This window comes from Malaclemys terrapin, chromosome 20 (genome assembly GCF_027887155.1).
Source record: "Malaclemys terrapin pileata isolate rMalTer1 chromosome 20, rMalTer1.hap1, whole genome shotgun sequence".
Taxonomy (NCBI): Eukaryota; Metazoa; Chordata; order Testudines; family Emydidae; genus Malaclemys; species Malaclemys terrapin.
In genome coordinates, this window is record NC_071524.1 from 18,883,125 (window position 1) to 18,898,537 (window position 15,413).

The 15,413-nt window shown below is 48.9% G+C and overlaps 1 long non-coding RNA gene across 1 annotated transcript in view; it reads right to left on the reverse strand.

The window, feature by feature from the left end:
* Positions 1–14,675, reverse strand: part of LOC128826612 (uncharacterized) — a 111,179-nt gene extending 96,504 nt beyond the window's left edge. The window contains exon 1 of the long non-coding RNA XR_008442865.1: positions 14,530–14,675. This is a non-coding gene — a long non-coding RNA (uncharacterized LOC128826612). The remainder of the gene's footprint in view (positions 1–14,529) is intronic.
* Between the last annotated feature and the right edge of the window lie 738 nt (positions 14,676–15,413).

Here is a 15,413-nt window from a genome sequence, read left to right on the forward strand (position 1 = left end):
ATGTACCATGAGAACTCAGATTATATTCCCAGTTCTAAGAGGCGAGTGTGTTTTAGTGGTTAGAGCAGAGACTGGGAGCCAGGATTCCTGGTTTCTGTCCCCAGCGATTGGAGCAAGCTGGCTGAGAGTCAGCACTCCAAAGAGAAAGCCAAGAGCAGATGCAAGTCAGACGACCCAAGCAGGCCTGCTGGGAAACTCGCATTTTAGACAGGATACTGTGCAGACTGGAAAAACTCTAGCCACGAGAGAGAGTCACGTGGGTCTCCACCCCAGAGAGATGATGCTGAGGAACCAGGAACCTACGGTGGGTGCCGTTGCTGGATCACAGAAGGGAAATACAGGTGCAGTTGCCCCGAGCTGTGACAGAGGTGATACATCCCTACCTCATAAGGGTGTTGTGAGGAAATACATTAAAGACTGAAGTACTGTGATAACTGGGGGCTGTCTGAGTACCTGAAATAGATGTAGATCAGTGGGAGTTGTGTCTCTCTAGCCATTCATAGAATATCAGGGTTGGAAGAGCCCTCAGGAGGTCATCTAGTCCAACCCCCTGCTCAAAGCAGGACCAACACCAACTAAATCATCCCAGCCAGGGCTTTGTCGAGCCGGGCCCTAAAAACCTCTAAGGATGGATTTCATTTCACTTTGACAAATCCTCAGCTTTAATATTAGCAGCGCAGGTGGTTCTTGCCTTCACAACAGAGAAACTCAGACATCGAGCTAATTTCCAGGAACAAACAGGGAGGCCACCAGTGACAAACTGCTGAGGCTGAGGATTAATGCCATGTAAACAACACAGATAAGAACAAGAACCATGTTACCCAGTCCCTAGCCTTGACCACAAATTACTGTAGAGGCTGGCAACTTCTGATTTGATCAGCTGAGCAAGCAAAGATACACTCTCCTATTAGTGGAATCTAATAAACAACAGAGAAAACTCCCCTGCTCCAAGGTACCCCATTAACTATTTTGTTCTGTACTACACGTTTATTCACAGAAACTGCATCCCGAGAGCTTCTGGGGACAGACTAACACAGCCCCAAAGAGGGTAAGTTGAAGGTGAGAATCCATTTGGCTTTCAGTGGAGGAAAGATGGACTCTAAGGTCTGGTCTATACTACCCGCCTGAATCGGCGGGTAGAAATCGACCTCTCGGGGATCGATTTATCGCGTCCCATCGGGACGCGACAATCGATCCCCGAATCGGCGCTCTAACTCCACCAGCGGAGGTGGTAGTAAGCGCCGCCGACAAAAAGCCGCAGAAGTCGATTTTGCCGCCGTCCTCACAACGGGGTAAGTCGGCTGTGATACGTCGAATTCAGCTACGCTATTCACGTAGCTGAATTTGCGTATCTTAAATCGACTCCCCCCTGTAGTGTAGATGTACCCTAAGCTGTGCTTTGGAGAGGAGGCCACCCCGGTGGAGCAAAGCGGGGGAGGGGGTGGAGAGGAGTTGGCTTCCAGAGGTAAAACTCTTCTGCCATCCCAGCTGAGCGATCCAGGCTCTCAGCACGTGCTGTGAGGTGGGCTGAAAGCAAGTTCTTGGGGAGATTTTAAAGGGCTCTGCACCTGCCCTGCTCCCAGTGCAGGGGGCAGATCAGGGGCATGGCTGGAGAGCTCTGCACTGTGACTACTCACTGTTCCATGAGCCACAGGGAGCTCTGACAGACACTGGGGGCCACACGGGGCCCAGAATCAGGCTTGTTTCCAAGGGGGCCTGAGCACCGCCTCTTCCCAGCCAGGTTTGGAGCCACAGAGAATCAGGCCCTTGGAGGGCAAGAATCCAGCTTGATTCAAATAACTGGCTCTGTAATAATTCACTCTCCCAATCTTGGCCCAACCGGTGAGCTGTATCAAGGGGCAGCTCCCCCCAGTCCTGATCCTAGACCACATTAAGCAGGACTCTCCTCCACTTCTTGGAAAGAATGACAGGCTGAATCACACCTGTCACATTGCCCCTCCAGCTCCCCTAGAAGCAAAAGGGGTCAGTGCAACATCCTCCCAGCCCTAGCCAGCTGGTGCCCGCAACACAGACTTGCTTTCATGTCAGCAGAGCAACGTCTGCTGTATCTTGGATGACAGCATTGCTCAGTTGCATCAAAGTGGGGCCGTGCATTTAAACTCTCATGTGGGTATCATGGCCGAGTCTCTGCCGCACGAGAGATTTGGCGTGGTGTTTGAGAGTGGGACCAGAGGCATTTTCACACTAGCGCCTGGCAAGGAGGTGTGTGCAAGGAATGAGCTAAGGCCAGAGGTGTTTATTATAGGAGCATGGTGAAGCCTCCCTTGTGCTGTGTATTGCACATACAAATAGTGAGAGAATCTGTGCTCCAAAGAGCTCACAATCTGCATAAACCAAGTTTGAAGGGAAACTGAGGCATGGAGAAGGGACGGGACATGCCCAAGCTCATACAGCAGGTCACAGCCAGAAAGGATTCAGGTCTCCCAGCTCAGTGCCTCAACCACTCCATTATGCTGCCTTTAGTTTTTCTGCACACTTAGCTGCCAGAATCCCCTGGGGGAAGAAACTCATTCTACCAAGTTTCAACCTTAGAGGAGACTTAATTTTTAAATTAAAACAACTTTAATTTAAAAAAATAATAAAATAAAATCCCATGCAGTAACTCAGCCATAGTACGATATAATTGCTACTGTTATCTTGGCCATTATTAATGGGCATTTTCCTGCTCCCCCCAGAATCTACTTTAGGAGGAGGGGGGATGCATGACGTTCAAGTCTGTAGCAGATGCAATAAAATTAAACCCAGAGTATGGGAAGGTGAGAAGAGAAGACTCTGAAATAAGATTACACAGATAATTCTGTTAAAATTGTCCCTCTCATATCCAGACAGGGCTTGATGGGCAGCTTGAAGAATGACTTAATTAGGATTTTAAACCTGTGCAGAATCAGACACTCACTGTGCGGCTCCACTTATTAATGCTGGTAACAGAGAAGAAAGGGACAAAGGTTCTATAGAGTTTCTACTGCATTTCAGGGGAGGCAAGTGCTTTGGAATATATATACACACACACACACACACACACACACACACACGGGAAATTTCTGATAGCAAATGGCTCTTTAAATCTAGTAGACAAAGGCAGAATGAAGTCCAATGGCTGGAAACTGAAGCTAGATAAATTTAGTGTTTGTGTACATAGGGAAGTTAATACAGATTACGGTATGCTATGAATTTCAAGTAGAATAGCGATTCCTGGTTAACACCATGTGGAGGGATGCTCTTATTCCGGAATAAGAGTGTTTTATTCTGAATTAGTTTAAGGCCTAATCTACACTAAAAAAAAAGTTAAGCGACGTAGCTGGGTCGACCAAGGGGTGTGAAAAATCCACACCCCTGAGCAACGTAGTTAAGACAGCCTAAGCCCCAGTGTAGACATCACTAGGTTAACAAAAGAACTTTTCCATCGACCTAGCTACTGCCTCTCCGGGAGGAGGATTACGTACGCTGATGGGAGAAGCCCTCCCATTGGTGTAGGTAGCATCTACAGTGCTGTAGCTGCAGCTGTGCCACTGAAACTTTTCGAGTGTGGACAAGTGCTAAGGCACTTTTATTCTGGAATGAGTGTCCACATAGGGAGCCAATCAGGAATAGCTATTCCAGAATAACTCTCCTTAAGCTAGAAGTCAGGAGCAAGATTTTGACAGTGAGGTGACTAACCCTTGGAACAGATTACCTAGGATGTGATAGTTTCTCCATCATGTGGAGAGTGAAAATCAAGACTGGATATCAGCTTCTAAAAAAATATGTTCTAGCTCAATACCAAGATATGGGCTTGATGCAGGAAAAGACAGTTACCTTTTCCCTAACTGGTGTTCTTCGAGATGTGTTGCTCATGTCCATTCCATATTAGGTGCGTGCACTCACCATGTGCACCAGTGCTGGAAGTTTGTCCCTCAGCAGTATCCGTAGGGGTCCGGCTCTGGCAGCCCCTAGAGTGGCACCCACATGGCACGGTATAAGGGGCGCTGCCAGCTTCCCCCCACCCTCGGTGGGCACTGCTGGAGGACACTGCCGAGCGGGGGAGCAATACGGGTCCGAAACAGCGGAGTAGGGCAGACAACAGGCAAGACACCACCCGCAGAGGGCGCTCCAGACCTGGACTGAGCTAATGCCCCGAGCAACCAGCGGGAGAAGCCGCGGTGGTTAAACATCTGCGTGCCATTACAGAGTCACTTCCCCTCTCTGGATGTATTTCCCCTCCCACCATTTATCTTGTGTCTGTTTCAACTGTAAGCTCTTTGCAGTGGTGAGAGGCTGGCTCTTGTGCTGTGTTTGTATAGTGCATTAGTCCACTGGGGCCCAGACCTAGCCCTGCCACCACTGGAGCCAATGGAAATTTTGCTGCTGGGAATCCAGTCTATGCTCTGAGAAAACCCTTTAAGACAGAAAACTCTGCTAAGAAAGAGCGAATCCTCAGTGCCGTGCAAGAAACCCAAAAAAAGAGGCCGATCACGGAAAAATCGCACGCCTATGGGAAACATAGAAAGGAAGAATGGTCCAGTGGGTAGGGCACTGAACCGGGACGAGGGAAATGGGGGTTCAACGCTTAGTTCTGCCAGTGCCCTTGGGCAAGTCCCTTCCCCTGCCTGTGCCCATGTCCCCTTCCACCCCGTTCGACTCAATAAAACTGGAAGCTCTGTGGGTCACTCGGTCTCTGCAGCACCCTGCACAATTAGGTCCTCTCCCTCCCCCAATCAGGGCCTGTGCAGCGCTCGGCCCAATTCCCCCCCGCATCTCAGTCAGGGCCTCTATGTGTTACTGCAACACACACAAGAATAATTAGGTTTCAGAGTAGCAGCCGTGTTAGTCTGTATCCGCAAAAAGAAGAACAGGAGTACTTGTGGCACCTTAGAGACTAACAAATTTATTAGAGCATAAGCTTTCGTGGACTACAGCCCACTTCTTCGGATGCATAATTAGAATAATTAGTTTCTTCCTTCTCCTCCATCAATTAGAGACCAGCTCAAGCCCTGAATCATCAAGATTCAGAGCCGTGGACTCTGGGGGCTCTCACCCACTGGACACAGACGCTAAGCACCGTTTCTTTACGGATGGCTTTTCTAGAATAACGTACTAATGCATCTTTGCAGGGTGGAAGGTGGTGTATGTTTATAGCAATATCCTCATTGATTTTCCCCAGAGAGGGGGCTGACAGGCGGCACTCCCATGATGGATCTGCCCACTTCAGCGGAATCGCCATCACCAGACTTATTATCACTCTTTCTGTTCTTTGTTATTCCACAGTTTGAATGATTTGACCAATTCACCCGGGAAGGAAACGAATAGCAAAGACTGAGGTTTCAATTTCACCTCCAGGAGGGCTGTCAGGCTGTCACTACCCTGGAGAGAGAATGGGGTTCCCTCACCACAAATGCTGCCCATTTGTATGTATAATAGGGAGGGACAAAGATCATTTAAGAGGCAGTCAGGAGAGGTAATTGGATAAACTCCTCCAGTGGGGGACAGGCAGACAGAGCACAAGAGCTACCAGGAAGCAGCAGACACAGGATTGTTCTAAATGGCAGGCGGGAAAGGGAAAAGGGAGTCAAAGTGATCCAAGAGAGACATTGGAGGGAATTCAGGACTTGGTGCTGGAGCGGTTCCTAGGTCTTTTGCCGGCCCCCTGCCCGGGGAGGAATTTGACGCTGTGGCACCTGGCTGCATTTTGCACTGCTTCCAAATGGGGCCATTTAAAATGCCAAATTCCCACTGAAGACCTGGGAGCTTCAGAGGCAGGGAGAAGAGAGCGCCAGAACCGGCCACCCAAGCACCCAGGCTGACACAGCTCACATTCAGCTGAAGGCATTAATATCCAGAGACAGCTCAAAAGCCTCTCTTACAATGGCCAGGTTCACTCTGCGCTCAACTTGCCCTGCCCCTCGGATGGTTCTTTACACCGGTGCCGAATCCGAAGGGCAGCATTGTGCACTGGTGACGATGACTGCACGAGGTGCAGGGCACTGAAGAATAAGGCCTATCGCTCCTAAATGACTGTTTAGGAGGAGCTGAGGCGCCATGTGAAATATTTAGCTCCTGTAACTGGAGCAGGAAAATGACCCTATGGCCTTATTTCCCTCCTACTGCTGGAACAGGGCACCAAGTAGAAAGGGCTGTGTCCAATTTCCCCACCCAGGGACCTACCTCAAGTGAATTAGAGACAGCCAGGTATTAGCATCTCACCCATTTATACTTGTACAAGCCCGGTAGGATTTTACATGTTAGGAGCATTAGCCTTGATCTACGATTGCTTCCCACGACTCCTGTGTCTTTGAAGGGACTCCAGGGGCTCCCGCAATGTCTTTAATGAGCCCATTTTGCTGGCTGACTAGAAGGAAGGTTCAGAGTCCAGAGCCCTGTAATTACATGAAAGCCAAGCTGGTCCCATCTGTCCTGCAGCCTCCCAGGTCTCTGGATTTTAGATTTCTTTAGTTAAAAGAGAGAGAGATTTAAGATAAAATGATTCTTTTGTGCTTCCTGAGCTCTCTCCGCACAATGAAGAGTCCCCATTGTGCTGTCTTGGGCTGAAGGCTGCATGGTCTTCGATTGCTTTCAAACAATGGCTAGGAGGAAAAATATATTTTTCTCCCTCGGTTCCCTTTCTCTTAAGCTGTCTTCAGCTCCCTCATCACCCCTTTTTATACCACCTGGGAAGAGCAGAGGTCACTCAATTAATCCAGGCTTCTGCCGCCAACAAAATGTACCTGGTATTTATTGACCATTCTTAGTCATTTTTGCAAAGAAAACTATGAAATGCGGTGACTGTAGGATTATTTTGTAAAGGTTGTGACAGTACAAGAGAGTTCTGTATGGATTGGCTGTGTAGCCCCATATGGTTCCATAGGGTTACAGCAGATCCTGAGGACAAATGCATCTCCCTTAACACAGTGGTTCTCAACCAGGGATATGCGTACCCCGGGGAGGGGGGGTACACAGAGGTCTTCCGGGGGTACATAAACTCATCTACATATTTGCCTAGTTTTACAACAGGCTACATAAAAAACCCTAGCAAAGTCAGTACAAACTAAAATTTCATACAAACAATGACCTGTTTATACTGCTCTATATACTATCCACTGAAATGTAACTGTAATATTTATATTCCAATTCATTTATTTTATAATCATGTGGTAACAATGAGAAAGTCAGCAATTTTTCAGTAAGTGTGCAGTGACACTTGTATTTTTAGGTCTGATTTTGTAAGCAAGTAGTTTAAGTGAGGTGAAACTTGGGGATGTGCAAGACAAATCAGACTCCTGAAAGGGGCACAATAGTCTGGAAAGGTTGAGAACCACTGCCTTAACATTTGCACAGAGCCTCTGTGCAACTCTCCTCATTTTACTCCTTTTCATTATGGGACCCATACTCCGAGCTTCTGGGATTTTTGACCTCTCTCTTTGCCCCCTGGGAATAGATCTCCCCACCCCATTTACTCAAATACGCCTAACAACCACCACCACCAACAGTAGTAATAACATCACTGCCTGAAGCTGCATCCGAAAACAGGGCCCTATTGCGCTAGGCCGTGGGCAAATATAGGGACCCAGTCGCTGCCCCTGAGAGCTGGCAGTCTAAACAGACAAGGGGTGGATAGGGAAGACAGAGGCACAGAGAAGGGAAATGACTGCCAAAAGTCATGCAGCAGGGAACAGAACCCAGGTGTCCTGACTCACTACACCAATCTCCCCCCTGGACCACAGCCCAAGATCACATAGTTAGAATAGAATCCAGGCTGGCCAGCTCCCAGCTCCTAAAGGCCAGACCACACTCTTCTGCCTGCTGCTAGCTCCCTGGGGAAAGTCTGAGGCCTGGTCTACACTACGGGTTTAGGTCGACTTTAGCAGCGTTAAACCGAATTAAGCCTGGACACGTCCACACAACGAGGCCCTTTCTTTCGACTTAAAGGGCCCTTTAAACCGGTTTCTTTACACCACCTCCGACGAGGGGATTAGCGATAAAACCGGCCTTTGCGGGTCGGAATTGGGGTAGTGTGGACGGAATTCGATGTTATTGGCCTCCGGGAGCTATCCCACAGTGCTTCATTGTGACCGCTCTGGACAGCGCTCTCAACTCAGATGCACTGACCAGGTAGACAGGAAAAGACCCGCGAAGGTTTGAATTTCATTTCCTGTTTGCCCAGCGTGGAGAGCACAGGTGACCACGCAGAGCTCATCAGCACAGGTAACCGTCATGGAGTCCTCCCAGGATCGCAAAAGAGCTCCAGCATGGACCGAACGGGAGGTACGAGATCTGCTCGCCATATGGGGAGATGAAGCAGTGATAGCTGAACTCCGTAGCAGTAAAAGAAATGGAAAAGTATTAGAAAAGATCTCCAAGGCCATGAAGGACCGAGGCCATAACAGGGACACACAGCAGTGCCGCGTGAAAATTAAGGAGCTACGGCAAGCCTACCACAAAGCCAGAGAAGCAAACGGAAGGTCCGGGGCAGAGCCGCAAACTTGCCGCTACTACGCGGAGCTGCATGCGATCCTAGGGGGTGCAGCCACCACTACCCCAACCGTGTGCTATGACTCTCTCACTGGAGAAACACACAGGGAAGACGGTTCGGGGAACGAGGAAGATGACGATGGAGGTACTGTAGGTAGCTCACAGCAGCAAGGAAGCGGAGAAACCGGTTTCCCCAACAGCCAGGATATGTTTGTGACCCTGGACCTGGAACCAGTAACCCCCGAACTCACCCAAGACCCTCAGGGCACACAGGAGACCTCTGGTGAGTGTAACTTTGTAACTATTTGTAAACATTACAAAAAAAAAAGCAAGCAAGTCTGTTAACGTGTATGGGGATGGAGCGGAAATCCTCCAGGGACATCTCCAGAAAGCTCTCCTGGTTGAAATGGGGTGATTTTATTAAGGGGGACATTCAGAGGCGCCCGTTCCTGCTATTCTGACCAGAAATGTTCCCCGCTGTTAACCACGCGGTGGGGGGGAGGGGTGAAGTGATCATCCCAGAGAATCGTGTGTGGGGGGGTGGTTTACTTGTGTTTGTGCCGCATGTTAACCGGGAAACCGCAGCCCCCTCCTTTTACATTGAAACCCCATTTTAAATGGACAACCCAATTCATCCTTGATATGGGAAATGCGCTGCTGTTTGCAATCTTTCCCGCATGTTAAGAAGGTTAAAAAAGCCAAAACACTGTGGCCTACGATGGCTGCCTGCAAGCCGAAATATGCGACCTTGTAATGAAAGACTGTACCCATTGTTCCCTAAAATGTGTCTTTTTTAACCACCTCTCCCTTCTCCTCCACCAGCTGCAAATGTTTCTCCTTCGCAGAGGCTTGTGAACATTAGAAAGAGAAAACGTAAGACGAGGGACGAGATGTTCACGGAGCTGCAGATGTCCGCCCAGGCTGATAGAGCACAGCAGAATGCGTGGAGGCAGTCAATGTCGGAGATGAGAAAAGCCCAACATGAACGAGAGGAGAGGTGGCGGGCTGAAGACGATAGGTGGCGTCAGCTTGCAGACAGACGGCAAGAGGCAATGCTCCGTCTGCTGGAGCATCAAACTGATATGCTCGAGCGTATGGTTGAGTTGCAGGAAAGGCAGCAGGAGCAGAGACCGCCGCTACAGCCCCTGTGTAACCAACAGCCCTCCTCCCCAAGTTCCATAGCCTCCTCACCCAGACGCCCAAGAACACGGTGGGGGGGCCTCCGTCCACCCAGTCACTCCACCCCAGATGATCGCCCAAGCATCAGAAGGCTGGGCTTCAATAAGAGTTAAAGTTTTAAAATGCAGTGTGTCCTTTTCCATCCCTCCTCCCCCACCCATCCCAGCTACCTTGGCAATTATCCCCCTACCTCTGTAAGGAACTAATAAAGAATGCATGAATGTGAAAAAACAATGACTTTATTGCCTCTGCAAGGGGGAGGGGAGGGTGGGGTGGTTGGTTGGTTTACAGGGAAGTAGAGTGAACCGGGTCGGGGGGGGGGGTTGGAGGGTTCATCAAGGAGAAACAAACAGAAGTTTCACACAGTAGCCTGGCCAGTCACAAAACTCGTTTTCAAAGCTTCTCTGATGCGCACCGCGCCCTGCTGTGCTCCTCTAACCGCCCTGGTGTCTGGCTGCGCGTAATCAGCGGCCAGGCGAGTTGCCTCAACCTCCCACCCCGCCATAAAGGTCTCCCCCTTACTCTCACAGATATTGTGGAGCGCACAGCAAGCAGCAATAACAATGGGGATATTCTTTTCGCTGAGGTCTGAGCGAGTCAGTAAGCTGCGCCAGCGCGCTTTTAAACGTCCAAATGCACATTCCACCACCATTCGGCACTTGCTCAGCCTGTAGTTGAACAGGTCCTGACTCCTGTCCAGGCTGCCTGTGTACGGCTTCATGAGCCATGGCATTAAGGGGTAGGCTGGGTCCCCAAGGATCACGATAGGCATTTCAACATCCCCAATGGTCACTTTCTGGTCCGGGAAGAAAGTCCCTTCCTCCAGCTTTTGAAACAGAGCAGAGTTCCTGAAGACGCGAGCATCATGTACCTTTCCCGGCCATCCCACGTTGATGTTGGTGAAACGTCCCTTGTGATCCACCAGGGCTTGCAGCAGCATTGAAAAGTACCCCTTGCGGTTTACGTAGTCGGTGGCTTGGTGCTCTGGTGACAAGATAGGGATATGGGTTCCGTCTATCGCCCCGCCACAGTTTGGGAATCCCATTTCAGCAAAACCATCCACTATTGACTGCACGTTGCCCAGAGTCACTACCCTTGCTATCACCAGGTCTTTCATTGCCCTGGCAAATTGGATCACAGCAGCCCCCACAGTAGATTTGCCCACTCCAAATTGATTCCCGACTGACCGGTAGCTGTCTGGCGTTGCAAGCTTCCACAGGGCTATCGCCACTCGCTTCTCAACTGTGAGGGCTGCTCTCATCTTGGTATCCTGGCGTTTCAGGGCAGGGGAAAGCAAGTCACAAAGTTCCATGAAAGTGCCCTTACGCATGCGAAAGTTTCGCAGCCACTGGGAATCGTCCCATACCTGCAGCACGATGCGGTCCCACCAGTCTGTGCTTGTTTCCCGGGCCCAGAATCGGCGTTCCACGGTATCAACCTGCCCCAGTGACACCATGATTTCCACATTGCTGGGGCCTGTGCCTTGTGAGAGGTCTATGGCCATGTCAATTTCCTCATCACTCTCGTCGCCGTGCTGCAATCGCCTCCTCGCCTGGTCCGGGTTTCGCCTTGGCATGTTCTGGCTCTGCATATACTCCAGGACAATGCGCGTGGTGTTCATAGTGCTCATAATTGCCGCGGTGATCTGAGCGGGCTCCATGATCCCAGTGCTAGCTATGGCGCCTGGTCAGAAAAAAGGCGCGAAAGTAGTATCTGATGGACCAGGAGAAGGAGGGCGGGAGGGAGGGAGGGAGGGCCGAGTGACGACATGGCGTACAGGTACAGGAACAGGGAGAAACACAAACAACTGTCACACAGAATGGCCCCCCCAAAGATTAAACTGGAAACCCTGGGCTTAGCAGGCCGTTGATTTCACGGAGGAAGGGGAAGCAAATGAACACAGAACAAATCTATTTTTTACATCTTAAGGTGGCAGCCGACGCTGCAGCATGAGTGACAGCCATACCAGTATGATGATGATGGGTACCAATCATAATATACCATCATCTGCCAAAAGGCAAGGGGCTGCTGCTGTGTAGCAATGCAGCCCCACGTCTGCCAGCCCCACGTCCGCCAGCACCCAGCATCGCCCTCGGCCTCTTCTGGGTGCTTAGCAGACAATATTGGGCAATTGGCAGAAAATAGTACATTATGACTGGTAACCGTCATCATCGAGACAGTAGCATGTCTGCCCAGGTGGCCATGATTGACAGCCACTCCAGTACGACGACGACGGGTACCAGTCATAATATACCATCGCCTGGAAGGGGCTGGTGCAATGCAGCCCTACGGCTGCCAGCCCCACGGCTATCACTCATGCTACACCGTCTACTGCCAAAAGGCAGTTAGCAGCTGCTGCTGTGTAGCAATGCAGTCCCACGTCTGCCGGCACCCAGAGGACATATGGTGACGGTGAGCTCAGCTGTGCTGAGCGGGCTCCATGTTGTCTGCACAGGTAACCCAGGTAACCCAGATAAAAAGGCGCGAATCTATTGTCTGCCGTTGCTGTGACGGGGGAGGGAGGGGCCTGACGACATGTACCCAGAACCGCCCGCGACACTGTTTTGCATCATCCGGGCATTGGGATCTCAACCCAGAATTCCAAGGGGCGGCGGAGACTGCGGGAACTGTGGGATAGCTGTGGGATAGCTACCCATAGTGCAATGCTCCGGAAGTCGACGCTAGCCTCGTACTGTGGACGCGGTCTGCCGACTAGAGCACCTAGAGCATTTTATTGTGTGGACACACACAATCGGCTGTATACAACCGATTTCAATAAAACCTGCTTCTATAAATTCGAACTAATTTCGTAGTGTAGACATACCCTGAGTCTTTAGGCCCCCAACATGACCCATCCAAACTGCATCACCTCCTCATAGGAGGCTCTGGCATATTCAAAAGCAGGCCAGAGTGTCTTTTCAGCTGTGGGACGGATACGATTCCTCTTTCATACTGACAAACATGGCAGGTCAGTTTCAAGTAGGGCTGTCGATTAATCACAGTTAATTCATACGATTAACTCAAAAAATTAATAGTGATTAAAACTGCAATAAATCACACTTAATTTTTTTAATCGTAGTGCTAAACAATAGAATACCAGTTGAAATTTATTAAATACTTTTGATGTTTTTCTATATTTTCAAATATAATGATTTCAATTACAACACAGGATACAAAGTGTACAGTGCTCACTTTATATTGTTATTACAAATATTTGCACTGTAAAAGTGATAAAATAAAAAGTGTTTTTCAATTCACCTCATATAAGTACTGTAGTGCCCCTTCATGCTTCAACTACCATTCCAGAGGACATGCTTCCACACTGGTGACGCTCATTAAAAAAATAATGCATTAATTAAATCTCTGAATGAACTCCCTGGGAGAGAGTTGTATGTCTTCTGCTCTGTGTTACCCACATTCAGCCATATATTTCATGTTATAGCAGTCTCAGATGACGACGCAGCGCATGTTCGTATCAAGAACACTTTCACTGCAGATTTGACAACATGCAAAGAAGGTACCAGTGTGAGATTTCTAAAGACAGCTACAGCACTCAACCCAAGGCTTAAGAATCTGAAGTGCCTTCCAAAATCTGAGAGGGACGAGGTGTGGAGCATGCTTTCAGAAGTCTTAAAAGTGCAACACTCCAATGTGGAAACTACGAATCCAAACCACAAAGGAAAAGTCAACCTTCTGCTGGTGGCATCCGACTCAGATGACAAAAATGAACAAGCACTGGTCTGCACTGCTTTGGATCGTTGTTGAGCAGAACCAAGCATCAGCATGGACGCATGTCCTCTGGAATGGTGGTTGAAGCATGAAGGGACACATGAATATTTAGCGCATCTGGCATGTAAATATTTTGCGACACCAGCTGCAACAATGCCATGTGAACGCCTATTCTCACTTTCAGGTGACAATGTAAGCAAGAAGTGGGTAGCATTATCCTGTGTAAATATAAACAAACTCGTTTGTCTGAGCAATTGGCTGAACAAGAAGGAGGACTTAGTGGACTTGTAGGCTCTGGAGTTTTACATTGTTTTGTTTTGGAATGCAGTTATTTTTGTACATAATTCTACATTTGTAAGTTCGACCTTCATGACAAAGACTGCACTACACTACTTGTATTAGGTGAATTGAAAAATACAATTTATTTTGTTTTTTTCAGCACAAATATTTGTAATAAAAATAAATACAAAGTGAGCACTGTACACTTTGTATTGTGTTGTAATTGAAATATATATATTGAAAATGTAGAAAACATCCAAAATATTTAAATAAATAGTATTCTTTTTTTTAATCGTGCGATTGAATGCGATTAATTTATTTAAAATCGCTTGACAGCCCTAGTTTCAAGTCAAAAAACCATCAGAAACTTGGGCCTGGCTGGGTCTCCATTGCCCTGCCCCCAGTGCAGCTCTCTGCACCTGTGAAAAGCAGGCTGCTACTCTTAGTTTGCATGCCTGCTTTGCACAGGTGAAAATGACTGCAAATTACAAGGTACAGGGCAAGGAAGGTACTGGCCCGCTGACTCCAAGACCCCTTTTATCTCTGGCATATGCTTCCAGCTGACACCCACAGACTAACCAGTAGAGGGCAGCGTCTACCTGAACTTGCACCGGACAGTCCTACTGTATATGCACATTAAGCATGTGCAAATTCCCTTTAAAAAGAACCCTGAAAACCAGATTTTTAAGGAAAGGCAGATATTGTTTGGGCAAGGGGAGAAAATTGTGCATTGCAAACATTGTAGGGGAAAGTCACAAGGTCTGTAGCACAACACAGTGTGGCCACTTAAACAGCTGCAACAGCTCTGCACACAAGAGGCAATTCCCCCTCCCCCACCCCGATCAACCTGTAATTAATCACCGCATTGAGTCTCACCTGTTGGGAAATTCATTGCTAGTCCCCATCCTTATATACAGTTCCCATCCAGAATCATTCGTTGTCTCAGCCACTCACTGGGTGAAGCGTTCCAGCTACCATAGCCATTTCCTCTGCCAAGAGTAACTGCGTGTGTCCTGATTTGCATCATGCTGTATTCATTTCCCTCTTGTGCCTCTAGGACACGAGGCTGTTAATTTTTCTAGCAAGAACCAGCCTACGTACAAGTACAGAGTTACACAAACAACAGTCAGGAGAACATAGAAACAAGCGATTTATTGTCATTTGAATTAGGGCAGCACCAGTGTAGATTGGGGCCCTCTTATGCCAGACGCTGCATGGACCCAGAATGAGACAGTCCCTGCCGCAAAGAGCTCCCAGTCTAACTAGTCAGGACAGACAAAGGAAGTGTTACCATCCCCGTTTCGGGGACATTAGCTCACCGAGCCTGGCCTCCCGTATAATCCACACAGGTCACAATAAATGACCCAGAGAGCTGAAGTGACTTGTCCAAGGTCACACAGGGACTCTGGGGAAGAGCTGGGTAATGAACCCACATCTCCTGAGGTCTTTGTTCAAATACTTGTGCTGCAGGGACCTTTCCCTGGTGTAACAAAGTCCAGTGTCCGTACATCTGGTCAGCGGCCCTAGCTCTTGGCCCCATGATTCTTGTAATGAGCAGCACCTCCCAGGGCTTCTACCTAGAGGTCCAGTCCCTCCCCTTGTGTCTGGGTCTGTCACAGGAGCTTGCTTCAATCCTGTGTCTTCCAAGTATCTTCCTCCCAACCCGGACTTTCTCCTCTCCCTGCAGGAACCTTCCTGTTCCCCACAGGTTACCTACTACCAGGAGTTGTTCTCTCTCTTCCTGCAGCCCCTTAAACTTC